Raw genomic sequence first — 12,938 nt, forward strand, 5'->3', positions numbered from 1 at the left:
TCAAGAAGGATGTGGATAAATTGGAGAGAGTCCAGCGAAGGGCAACAAAAATGATTAGGGGTCTGGAACACATGAGTTATGAGGAGAGGCTGAGGGAGCTGGGATTGTTTAGCCTGCAGAAGAGAAGAATGAGGGGGGATTTGATAGCAGCCTTCAACTGCCTGCAGGGGGTTCCAAAGAGGATGGTTCTAGACTGTTCTCAGTGGTACCAGATGACAGAACAAGGAGTAATGGTCTCAAGTTGCAGTGGGGGAGGTTTAGATTGGATATTAGGAAAAACTTTTTCACTAAGAGGGTGGTGAAACACTGGAATGCGTTACCTAGGGAGGTGGTAGAATCTCCTTCCTTAGAGGTTTTTAAGGTCAGGCTTGACAAAGCCGTGGCTGGGATGATTTAACTGGGAATTGGTCCTGCTTCGAGCAGGGGGTTGGACTAGATGACCTTCTGGGGTCCCTTCCAACCCTGATATTCTGTGATTCTATGCTCTTTCCGAATATGGCTTATACTGTCCCTATGAAGGTTGTGTGCAGTGTTGTAGCTGTGTCAGTCCCAGAATATTAGAGACACAAAGCAGTTGAGATAATATCTTTTACCGGACCAACTTCTGTTGGTGAGAGACAAGCTTTCGAGCTTACCTAGAGCTCTTCTTCAGGCTTCACCCACCTTATCTTCCTGTGAAGGTTAACTTTTTCATCCCTAGATCTTAAAAACTTAATCTCAAGTGCCACCTTAGTTATTTTGCCTTTTGAAATGCATCAGTTTACATTAAATTGCAAGTGTGTTTAAAAAAAATGGTTGGCTGGGAGGGACTGGTCTCCTCTAACTCCCATACAATGGACTTAGTCTTCCCCCTAATTAACTACTCTGTTGTGGCAGATCTTCAAAAGAGACCATCCAGGCCACTTCTACATCTGCTATTCCCGTCCTGAAAATAGTTCAGACAGCACCTAAACCTCCAGAGTCTGCAATGTTGAAGGCTTGGGGAGGCAGGTGGAGAGCAGAATTACCTTTAATTAAAATTAATCAGGGAGTTGGTGACTGTGTTTTCGGGTTCTAGGAGGATGCATTAAGTGCAGCCCTAGGGACTCAAGAGGTGGCTGTGGTGCCAATGGGTTCCCTGGGAATTCTTCATGTACAAGAGACTTTAGCTTACTTTTAGTGAACCACAACTTGTGGTGGCGTGGGTTCTGAGACAACAATTTAGTTATGCTTCTCATAGGCACTTAGGGCTGAGACTTGAGAGGCGTAGGTTCAAGTCCTGGTTTTGTTACAGGCTTCTTTGTGACCATGGCCGAGTCAATTTATGCCATTTTCCCTATCTGTAAAATGGGGACATTGCTTTCCTTTCACCAAATACTGAGAAGAAATAAATGTTTGTTTAAATGCTTACATACTGTTGTAACTGGGGCCATTTAAGTTACCTAGAAAGATAGCAGCCGAATGGACTGCCCCAACTGTAACAATGTTGGGGTAGGCAGGCTACCAAGCCACTAACACCCTTCAGGCCTAGTTAGTTGGTCTACACTGGCCAAATAGCCAAGAACTGAAGCAAGATTGCCTTCTCCCTCACCGATACACTTCTTCAGCTGCATGTTTGTTCCCATCTAACCAGCAGCAATGCAACATTGGGCTTAAAGCTGCCCTCCCTCCCTCAGATATTCAGTGGCTGAGGAGGAGTATATGTTTTGGGTACAGGGAAGAGAGGTGAAGCTGTAGCCCTTGTTTTTTTAGCCGCTCCCTCCATGTAGAGCAGTTGCTCACAGCTGCATGAGATCCTTTCCATAACTCCATCTGACCAGCTGATTGGCTGAAAAGCAAAGTGGAACTGAGCCACCCCCCATTACCCGCTCCCCCCAACCCTGCCAACATGCACATTTAGCACTGATTCTGGTAGAGCAGAATTTCGGGGTCAGCTGTAAGCCAATACACTATTCACAAATGCTCTGTTAATTTAAAGCTCTGCTATTTCATGAGTTTTCATGAGGGATTTTCATTTCCAAAACGGAGTTAAAAAAAAATTATAGGTTCTGATTGTGTTTAAAAAACCGTATGTTTCCAAAATATTTTAATTAGATTTTTTTTTAAATGTTAAAATGAAAGTTGATTTTACTATTTTTCTGACTTTTCAGTGTTATCCTTGGTAATCTCCAGGATCTGCAGCAACGTAAACTAAGATTTTGATGACCCTAACTGGAGAAAGTTGCTGAAGCCTCACTTTAGTAAGTGATTATTTGGAAACGCTGTTTGCCTTTGTTTCTAAGTTAATTTCTGGAACGTTTCTATCCCGCCAGCTCAGTGGAGATCCTTTGACACAATATCTGATTTCATGGAGCACAGCTTTTCAGCCTTCAAGTCTTAAAAAAGTCTTTTCTCCTAAAAATCCCAACTGAGTTATTCAGTCTGAGGTTTCTGTTGGATTTATAATGGCTTATTTATCTCATAATGGGAGTTACTGTGTATGTAGCTACAAAAGCATTTGAAAATGCAGCATATGCATCTTTGTTTTACTATAGTCATATTAGAGACTAACAAATTTATTTAAGCATAAGCTTTCGTGAGCTACAGCTCACTTCATCGGATGAAGTGAGCTGTAGCTCACGAAAGCTTATGCTTAAATAAATTTGTTAGTCTCTAAGGTGCCACAAGTACTCCTTTTCTTTTTGCGAATACAGACTAACATGGCTGCTACTCTGAAACATAGTCATATTGACTCACGTGTTACTTCCAATGGTGCTTCACCCATACCTGGCTTTGCCTTACATTTTCATTTTCTTTGAAGTTTAAGACAGGAATCATTAAAAATAAATGATTAGTGAGCTGCTTGTGTGCAAAACCTGTTGAAATCAGAATTTGAGATACTGGGAAGGAGGAAGATTTGTGGAAAACAAGCCAGAGATACCAAGGGAAATTGACATGGCATCCACTTCACCCATCTATTGACTTTAACCTTTTACACTTTCTGTGTACTGTGTACTTATGTTGATTGTAAAATAGAAGAAAGCTCTAAGGAAGCCTGATTCCACCCTCTCCTCCTCCCCCCCCCCCCCCCACGACTTCATATCCATCTGTTTTAAGCTGCTATTCCTGCTGAAAGATACGCATGACTATCCTTCTAATTTCATTTAAAAAGCCATTTTGAATACTGATGCAAGGGTTGGGGAAGGGAATGATTCAGCTGGATTGCTAATAAGCACTAAGCATATACGTTGTTAGGTTATAATTCACTTCTGAGGGTGTTTATGGGACTTGTTTACACTCAGTGATTGACATCTTGTCATGTTGTCATTAATTATTGTCTTTTTATTTAACTGAACTGATGTAAATTGCATTTTAAATTATTGGATATATACAAAGGGATTTGAGAGAAGAGCTTGTGTATCAAACCTCCTTTCCACATGGTTACTTAGCTTTGACTAGTCTTTCTTCCCTCCCCATTCTTTTGAATAACCTAAACTCGAAAATATAGTTAGATTCCACAGATTTGCACTGGAATAGTCAAAACAGCTATTTTTATTTTTTAATAATGTATTAAAATATTTTAACTTATGTCTCTTTACATGTATTTTTCTTCTTTATGGATTATTGTTCTTTGGAAGTAGATTCCCTTTGTAACAAAATATTGAACTTTTTTTTTTGCACTGTTATTGTCAATGATTTTGTCATATGTGAACTGGTCTGTGGTCTATTCCACAGCTTGTATGAGTGTAGTGAACCTGGGGTAAATGCTTAAATGGGAAATATATTTTAAAACAACTTCAAAAGAAGATTTTTGCTAATACTAAATGGCATGTATTGCGTGGGGGGAAAATTCTAATCTTTTGAAGAAATGTGCAACTGTTTCCCTAAAATAAACACTGCAATATTTTACTTTTTAGAAATGTTAGTTAGAGCTCAGCAAAAGCCAGCATTTCTGTCCTGTGGGAAATCCAAGTATTTTGAAATAGTTTTGTACTGAATGGGGATGAAAGGTTGAAATACCAAAACTTCCTCTTTGAGTATCATCCCTGTTAGTTCTGTACTTCAGGTGCACATGCACCTTTGGAGACCTTCATCGGAGATTTTCCATTAGCAGTGTCCATTCAGCCTGCGCATGTGCTCTATACAACCTCATGCCGCACACCAAGGATATATTGAGCTGCCTGGCCAAACTGCCCTTAAGTTCTTCTCTTCCTCCTTGGCCTGCGACAGAGCTGTAGCGCGTCCAAGTGTGCATGCCTCAGCATGTTCTACAATTGATTTTTTTAATTAGTGTAATGTTTTTGTTTATTATTTGTTGTTAGTATAGAATTTTAGTGAGAGGCTTGTTTTTTTCCTCTCCTTTTCCCACCTCTTTTGGGGTGGCGGGGGACTTACTTGTTTTGGCTGGGCATGCCTGGCCTGCCAGGTTACAAATGCTACTTCTCTTGTTGGGAGGCCATCATGGTCAGTGATGGCCACTACATATATCCATTGCTTGGGAGAGTCCCGTGTCTACCAAAAGTTTAACCTCTGCCTAGCTCTCACATCTAGAGCATGGAAGAATCGAGAGATTAAATTGAGGCTTCTGATGAAGGAGTGTTCCCTTTGACCTGCTTCTGAGTTAGGTCAGAATACCTCCACCTCCTGTACGTCTGTCTCTGGACTGACCCAGTACCCCTTTGACCTCAGCCAAGGTGTCCTTTAAGAGGGGGTGTCAGGGTTCCTTCCCCACTCTGAACTCCAGAGTACAGATGTGGGGACCCACATGAAAGACCCCCTAAGATTATTTCTACCAGCTTAGGTTGAAAATTCCCCAAGGCACAAAGTCTTTGCCCTTGGATTAGGTAAAATGCTGCCACCACCAAGTGATTTGACAAACAATAAGGGAAAAGACCACTTGGAGTTCCTGTTTCCCCAAAATATTCCCCCAGGCCCTTACACCCCCTTTCCTGGGGAGGCTTGAGAATAAACAAGATGAGCACAGACCAGCCTTGGATTTTTAAGACCCAAAAAACTCAATCAGATTCTTAAAAAACAGAACTGTATTAGAAGAACAAAAAAAGATAAGAGAACAACTCTGTAAGATCAGAATGGAAGATAATCTTACAGGCAGTCAGATTCAAAACATAGAGAATTCCTCTAGGCAAAATATTAAGTTACAAAAAGACACAAAACCAGGAATACACATTTCCTCCAGCACAGCAAATTTCACAAGCCAAAACAAAAAAAACCTAATGCATTTTCTAGCTTGATTACTTACTAACTTTACAGGAGTTGAAGGGCTTGCATCCTTGATCAGTTCCCAGCAAAGGTATCACACAGACAGACAAAAGCCTTTTTCCACCCCTCCAGATTTGAAAGTATCTTGTCCTATCATTGGTCATTTTGGGTCAGGGGGCAGCCAGGTTACCTGAGCTTCTTAACCCTTTACAGGTAAAAGGACTTTGCCTCTGGTCAGGAGGGATTTTTATAGCACTGTATACAGAAAAGTGGTTACCCTTCCCTTTATATTTATGACAGGGGGAGACTTTGGAGGACTCAGGGAAAGCTCCAAAGAGGCGGCGCTCTGTCTCCCACCATAAGGGGCTGGCTCCCAAAGGGTCCTGGTTTCCCGCTAAGTCTGTGATGTTAGAAGCTTTGGCCTCTCAACTCAGTACCAAGGAGGTGAAGGATTTTTCCTCTGGAATTGTTAGGGCCAGGAGATCCTGGAGCACTAGGAAAAGTGCAGCTCCAGCAAGCCAACCCCCTCCTTCCCCCCGAGACCATCTGTAAAGGACAGGGAGGCCCAGGACATACACTCTTCTAGAATGGCACTGTCTACATCAGACTTACAATTTTGCAGGAACTGATGGTATCATCAGACACCTTTGGCCGTGGCACGTAGATGCTCCAGATCAGTGGTACGGTCCACCTCAACTGCTGCATCATTGACCTGGTGAACCCTGTGTCATAAATATAAAGGGAAGGGTAAACCCCTTTGAAATCCCTCCTGGCCAGGGGAAAGCTCCTCTCACCTGTAAAGGGTTAAGAAGCTAAAGGTAACCTCCCTGGCACCTGACCAAAATGACCAATGAGGAGACAAGATACTTTCAAAAGCTGGGAGGAGGGAGAGAAACAAAGGGTCTGTGTGTCTGTCTATATTCTGTCTTGGCCGGGGATAGACCAGGAATGGAGTCTTAGAACTTTTAGTAAGTAATCTAGCTAGGTACGTGTTAGATTTTGATTTCTTTAAATGGCTGAGAAAAGAACTGTGCTGAATAGAATAACTATTTCTGTCTGTGTATCTTTTTTGTAACTTAAGGTTTTGCCTAGAGGGGTTCTCTATGTTTTTGAATCTAATTACCCTGTAAGGTATCTACTATCCTGATTTTACAGGGGGGATTTCTTTATTTCTATTTACTTCTATTTTTATTAAAAGTCTTCTTGTAAGAAAACTGAATGCTTTTTCATTGTTCTCAGATCCAAGGGTTTGGGTCTGTGGTCACCTATGCAAATTGGTGAGGCTTTTTATCCAACGTTTCCCAGGAAGGGGGGGGTGCAAGTGTTGGGAGGATTGTTCATTGTTCTTAAGATCCAAGGGTCTGGGTCTGTAGTCACCTAGGCAAATTGGTGAAGCTTTTTACCAAACCTTGTCCAGGAAGTGGGGTGCAAGGTTTTGGGAAGTATTTTTGGGGGAAAGACGCGTCCAAACAGCTCTTCCCCAGTAACCAGTATTAGATTGGTGGTGGTAGCGGCCAATCCAAGGACGACGGGTGGAATATTTTGTACCTTGGGGAAGTTTTGACCTAAGCTGGTAAAGATAATCTTAGGAGGTTTTTCATGCAGGTCCCCACATCTGTACCCTAGAGTTCAGAGTGGGGGAGGAACCTTGATACCCTGGGACAGCTACAGTGGTGGAGATCCAGGAGTATCCCAGATCACAGCTGGATGATCAGCCTGAACCACAGGCAGAAACCTAACCTGTGGAGGGGAAGCCAGCCTGGGGGAACCATCTTGACAAACAGCAAGCATATCATCCTATTTTGCCCAATACCTTTTTGAACAGAATCCTTCTGTCTTTTGGGGATAACGTTCTCCAAAGTAAGGTCAGCCTACGGAAGTGCACATGCAATTACTAGCTAACCGTTGTTGCACCCACTTTAACTAGCCCACAACTTACCTGGATTTTATCATCCTATTCCCAGCTTGGCAGAACTAATACCCTCCACCCACACCCATCATATCACAGGCCCAAGGGATCCTATGCAAAGGGGAGAAACTGAGTAAACATCTTACCATCTCCAAGCCCACAAAGACTGGAAATAGCCAATGGAAATGGAATTCCAAAACTGAGGGAAAAGTAACATTTTATCAATGTTGGCATGGAGACTAATGGACAATAACTTGTTCTTTTTCTGCAATAGTATTGGCATGAGAGAGAGGAAGGGCAGGAAAAGGGCTAGCACATCAGACACAATTGTTGTGGATGATGTAGAGGCAAACAACACTCCTGGAGCACAGGGCCTTTGAATCCTTCCAGCTTTGAGCAACTTTGAATTTTGAATAGGTTCTTTTTATGTTTTTACTGTTCACAAGCTTATCCCATTCTGCTTGGTGTATTCATTACTACCGAAGCACTGAAAATGTGTTTACATTCATGGTTCTGAGTTTTGCACCATTCCCTGAAATATGCATCATCACGGTCATAACAGCCACACATGCACAAAAAGGATCCTGTTTACAAGCATTATATGACATTCACATATTGTGCACTAAAAACTCAACAAGAAATGTGATATAACATACACACCAAGTCTGTTTAACTCCTTTTACCAGGAAGTACACAAGAAGACATGCACAGTCAGTAATGCTGATAGATGCCCTCTACAAAAGCATGTACGCTGTTTACAAATGGCACCTATACTTGAACTACGACTGTAATGTGGCTCTCAGTCTGTGCCCTTGAGTAGTTGCATCATTTCATAGAGGTCTTCAATCAGGCCATTCAAAACATTCACCAAATCTGCCCACCACCTGCTCCATCCATTTGCAAGGTTTTCTCTCTTGCCTTCACAGTGGTTGCACAAAACACAGCAAACAGCTGTCATAACGAAGATGTTTCTTATCACGATGCTCCATCTAGTTTTCAGTCTTCCAAATGCATGTTCCAGTTGTGATGGGTTCGGTCACAGAGACCCCCTTGGGACTGTCACCTGACGTGCTGAGATTACCTCTGAGCCTGTTTTCCCGGCCAGCCTGGGACTCCAGAACCCTGCCTTGTTGAGTCAGATGTGCTAGCCTGCTGCAACACAGACCCAGGTCTGGTCCATGCTCCCAAAGCTGCAGACTTTAACCAAGAGCTGCTCAGCAGGTCACCTATCTCTAGCACCCAGACACCCAGTTCCCAATGGGATCCAAACTCCAAATAAGTCCGTTTTACTCTATATAAAGCTTATACAGGGTAAACTCAAATTGTTTCCCTGTATATCACTGATAGAGAGAGATGCACAGCTGTTTGCTCCCCCAGGTATTAATCACTTACTCCGAGTTCAATAATAAACAAAAGTCATTTTATTAAGAATAAAAAGTAGGATTTAAGTGATTTCAAGTAATAACAGACAGAACAAAGTAAGTCACCAAGCAAAATAAAGCAAAAACACACAAGTCTAAGCCTAATACATTACGAAACTGACTACAGGTAAAATCTCACCCTCAGAGATGTTCCAGTAAGCTTCTTTCACAGACTAGTATCGGAGGGTAGCCGTGTTAGTCTGTATACACAAAAACAGCAAGGAGTCCGGTGGCACCTTAAAGACTAACAGATTTATTTGGGCATAAGCTTTCATGGGTAAAAAACTGCATCTGAAGAAGTGGTTTTTTACCTTCCTTCCTGTGGGGTACCCCTCTCCGGGGAAGAGCTGAGAAAGAAAACAAAGGAAATTAGCTGTTGCCACCAGCTAATTAAACAACATATACACAAACCTCTTAGGGACACACAAATTGAATCCTGTTCTTAAAAAAGGTAAATTTTATTAAAACAATACAAGGATTAAGCAGCAAGAAAGCTTCCTGAGGTCCAGCTTAAAGGTTACAACTAAAACAAAGCATCTGGAGTTAGCACAGAGGAGTCCACAAGCCTTACAAAATAAAAGAAATAAACCTAATTGCATCTTTCTAGACATTCCCCATCTACTTACCTATCTGGGGGTTTCAAATAAGTAGTTCTCGGTATGATCTGATGATTTTTCATACCTAGCTTAAAGCTTCTCATAGCATAACTGCTGCCCTGTTCCTCTCTTCCCCAGAGAACAACAACAGACAAAGGGGAAGTTTTTTCCCATTTTAAAAAGTTCTAGCCGTCCCATTGGCTCTTTTGCTCAGGTGCCCACTCCGTTTCTTTTATCTAACAAGGGAGACCTTTTAACCCTTTACAGGTAAAGGAAGCAGAGAACAGCCATGAAGAGGGACTTTATAGTTAACTGGCTGGCTCGGTGTCCATAAAAAGGAGTTCCCCCCACCCCCTTTCATTTATCACACATTACCTTCTCAGTTTATTTTAATGCCCTTGTTCTGAATTTATTGTATGACTTCAGATATGCTAGCAGCAGCCTGTCATCACTGTGAAGACCACAGAAATCGCAAATGTTTTCTCCATGCGGCTTGACAGTACTTTGAAAACGTGGCTGGATAATGGGATAAAATGAGAGGTGGTATGGAAATTATTTCGTGCTGATCCCCAAGCCCCAGAATGCCGTTGCCTTCCAGTGGGTATGCCACAATGTCCATTATATGTGTAGCAGAGTGTTAGAGTAATGTACCATGGGATATCTGACCAGAATACTGAGTGCTGATGTTGAAACATTGCAGTGTTGTGTAGCCTCAGTGATAAGAGGCAAAGGTACCTTAATCATGGGAAAACAGTGTGGTGTGTATACTCAAGCAATTCTTGTTGCAGGTTGCTTAACACAGGTGCACAAAATGCTCAGCAAGACATGCTCTCATTTCCAGAAGTTGAAATTATTGAAAATTGCTTTTTGGGTCCCATTCTCAACTTGATAGAAACATCAGATTGATGGAGAAAGTGGTAATATGCGACAGACTCTTTCCTGCCCCCCATCCCCAAAGAAAGAGTAACCAGAAGGGACACAGAGTAGAGTTTAGCAAAAATTAGAATTTCTAATTTATGTGAAACTTCAGTATTTTGACATTTGTTGTCGTCATGAATCAGGAAGAAAAATCTAAATGGTTTTTTTGTGGAATGCAAAGTTTTGAGGTAAAATCCTTTGAAATGTTGAAACATTTGGTCTTGGGACAATTTGACATTAAACTGTGTCCACCTGTCTTGTAATTTATGCCCCCTTTCTTCTCTGGGCCAGGATCCCTGGCCAGACTACCTCACCTTGTGATGCACAACAGTCATGGAAATCCCATGAAGCACCGTGTGGGTGCAGCCAAAATGGAGACTGCAGGTGCATCATGAGAGATGTAGTCTAGCCAGTCTAGCCCATTGCGCAAGGGGGGCAGAAAGGGGCAAAAGGCACTGCAGCAGCTCAAGCAGACACAGATTAATGTTGAATTGACCCAAAATGGAATGTTCAAATGTGGTTCAACAAACTGAAGTATTTCAAATCAGGTTGACCCAAACCAGAACAAAATACTTTGTTTTGCTTTTCCAAATAGAAAATTGAGAAACATTAGCAAAATTGACACTGTCTCATTGAAAATTTCGGTTTTGCAGTAGCCACATTTTCTGTTGAAAAAATGTTGTGAAGAAAAATTCCTGGACAGCTCTAGTACTGAATTTAAAAGGGAAGACGTATACAATTTTTAAAAAAGATGCTGAATCAGAATGAGGATAATAGCGTTAGTTTGAGCAGCTAGTGAAGACAGAAAATATAAATCAAATGAAACACAGAGATGACCAAAGGTTCGTCTGCTCTAGATCTTTTTGTTGTTGTTGGATCTAACTTCACTTTTTACCTTAGCCTTTTACATAAGAACAGCCATATTGGGTCATACCAAAGGTCCATATAGCGCAGTGTCCTGTCTTTCTACAGTAGCCAATGCCAGGTGCCCCAGAGGGAATGCACAGAACAGGTAATCATCAAGTGATCCCATCCCCTGTCGCCCATTCCCAACTTCTGACAAACAGAGGCTAGGGACACCGTCCCTGCCCATCTTGGCTAATAGCCATTGCTAGATCTTTTAAATTTAAGTAGCAAGAAAATAAAAATAGAAAACACTGTGTATCAACAGATCATTTTCAAAAGACAAAAGGAATTTCTCAGGGGGAAAAAAGAACCCTTCACCATTTTCCTGCGGATTTTTAATTTAGGGTTAATTGCAATGCTGAGAATCAAAAGGAAGCTTCCATTGGTTTTACTGCTGGTTAGCTTAAGGTCTTTTGAGGATTTAAACTGCACATTTTCATTGCCGGGTAGATCTTAAAGACCTTAACATTCTGTGGTTGTCACAATGGTCTTGACCCAGACAGATAATCCAAGCACTTGAAATCCAATAAGACAATGTTAAATAGGATCAATATAAGTCAACTATGCAGTTTACATCTGTTAAAACATTCTGACAGTTTTAGATTCTGGAGCACTCATATTTTTCCAGCATAGACAACAGCTTTAGGTAAATTCTAAACTATCTTTGAAATATGTATGGACTTCAGTCTGTGTTGCAGTATAAATAATAGTAATGTTGTAGGCTCATGCATGCAGTTTGTTGGCATGTGTCAAATTCTCCATCACAAGATTTATGTTATCAGTAAATTCCCCAACATAACATTAAAAATACATAGTAAACAGTAGATGAGTTGCTTATATTTATTGCATTACACAATTGCAGTAACACTAATTTAGATAAGAAAAATGGTCCCTCCCTCAGTTCAATGAAACTGAAATGCAAGAATTTATATTTCATTACTTTGTTTGATTTTTGTTATGGGTTCTTAAGATATGCAATTTGTATTCTTCAAAGGAGCACACTTAAACATCCACAGCTAACATTTTTTAACATTTTTTTTTTTTAAGAAGTTGAGCATTAGCCAAACTCCCTCTTAATGATCCTGTACTCTTTCTGTCTTTCCTTGCTCATCATTTCAGGTTATAATGGTATTTGAGTGCCTGCAGCCGTACCAGCCTGGGTTGTAATCTTGTCGGATCTCACGAAATAAGGAGGGTTGTGCTAGGACAATACTTAGATAGGAAAGGAACTTTTCTCAGTAAAAAGTCACCATGCTGCAGGTAGCTGTGTTGAGTATTTATGTGTCACTTTCCCTTTATGTCAGTATTTGACCAGTGCCCCTCGGATAGTATGAGGGGAACACTGTATGCTGCAAGAATAAGTTCTTTTGGTGAGATGGAAAAATTAGGTGTTCATTACAAATCTTACAGTTCTTTTTAAAAGAGAAGGGATGTACTCTGCTGTGCTAGGTTAAATCCAATTTGGATAATTATGTTTTGCATTCCTGAAATTATGCATGAGGTTTCAGTTGGGTACCTCGGTTTTCTTACCTGAAATATGTATGTAGTATTGTTGTGTGCTGTGAAATGGTTATGATGTTTCAACCTGATGATAGCTAAAATTCCATGTTGGGCAAAAGGATCCTTTGAGAAATTGAGCAGGTATGGTAATGGGACAGGATTTCTTAGTATCTCAGTGCACTGTAGGGCATCACTAGCGGCAGGTTTGGATAATTTTTGCTGGTGCCCAGAAGGGGTCCGGGCCTCCGGGCCCTGAATATTCCTGGAGCCCAGGCACCCTGGGCCCATACAACTCGCTGCCCCTATAGGGCATTGGAACCACAGATTATTTTAGGGCTAGATGCAGCTGACATGTTTCCACAATGCTGCTGCTGCTAGATACAAATGGGAACAGGGAGAATGAATGGTAGGTAGGCAGAACCATCCACTCCCCTAAAGTTGCAGCCAGTAGCATTTGTTACCAGAAGTGGACTGACTGTTGGCCCGCTGAAGAAGCAAAATGTGGGAGTA

The 12,938-nt window shown here is 41.5% G+C and overlaps 1 protein-coding gene across 6 annotated transcripts in view; it reads left to right on the plus strand.

Annotated features, from left to right (window-relative positions):
• Positions 1 to 12,938, plus strand: part of WASF3 (WASP family member 3) — a 143,159-nt gene that overhangs the window by 69,235 nt on the left and 60,986 nt on the right. For 5 of the 6 annotated variants that reach the window (XM_048846183.2, XM_048846207.2, XM_048846214.2 and 2 more), the window contains one exon: positions 2,130 to 2,219. The exons of the other annotated variant lie outside the window; for it this stretch is intronic. The gene's annotated coding sequence lies outside the window, so the exon portion shown is untranslated. The remainder of the gene's footprint in view (positions 1 to 2,129; positions 2,220 to 12,938) is intronic. 6 annotated transcript variants of the gene reach the window in all.

Source organism: Caretta caretta, chromosome 1, assembly GCF_965140235.1.
Source record: "Caretta caretta isolate rCarCar2 chromosome 1, rCarCar1.hap1, whole genome shotgun sequence".
Classification (NCBI taxonomy): Eukaryota; Metazoa; Chordata; order Testudines; family Cheloniidae; genus Caretta; species Caretta caretta.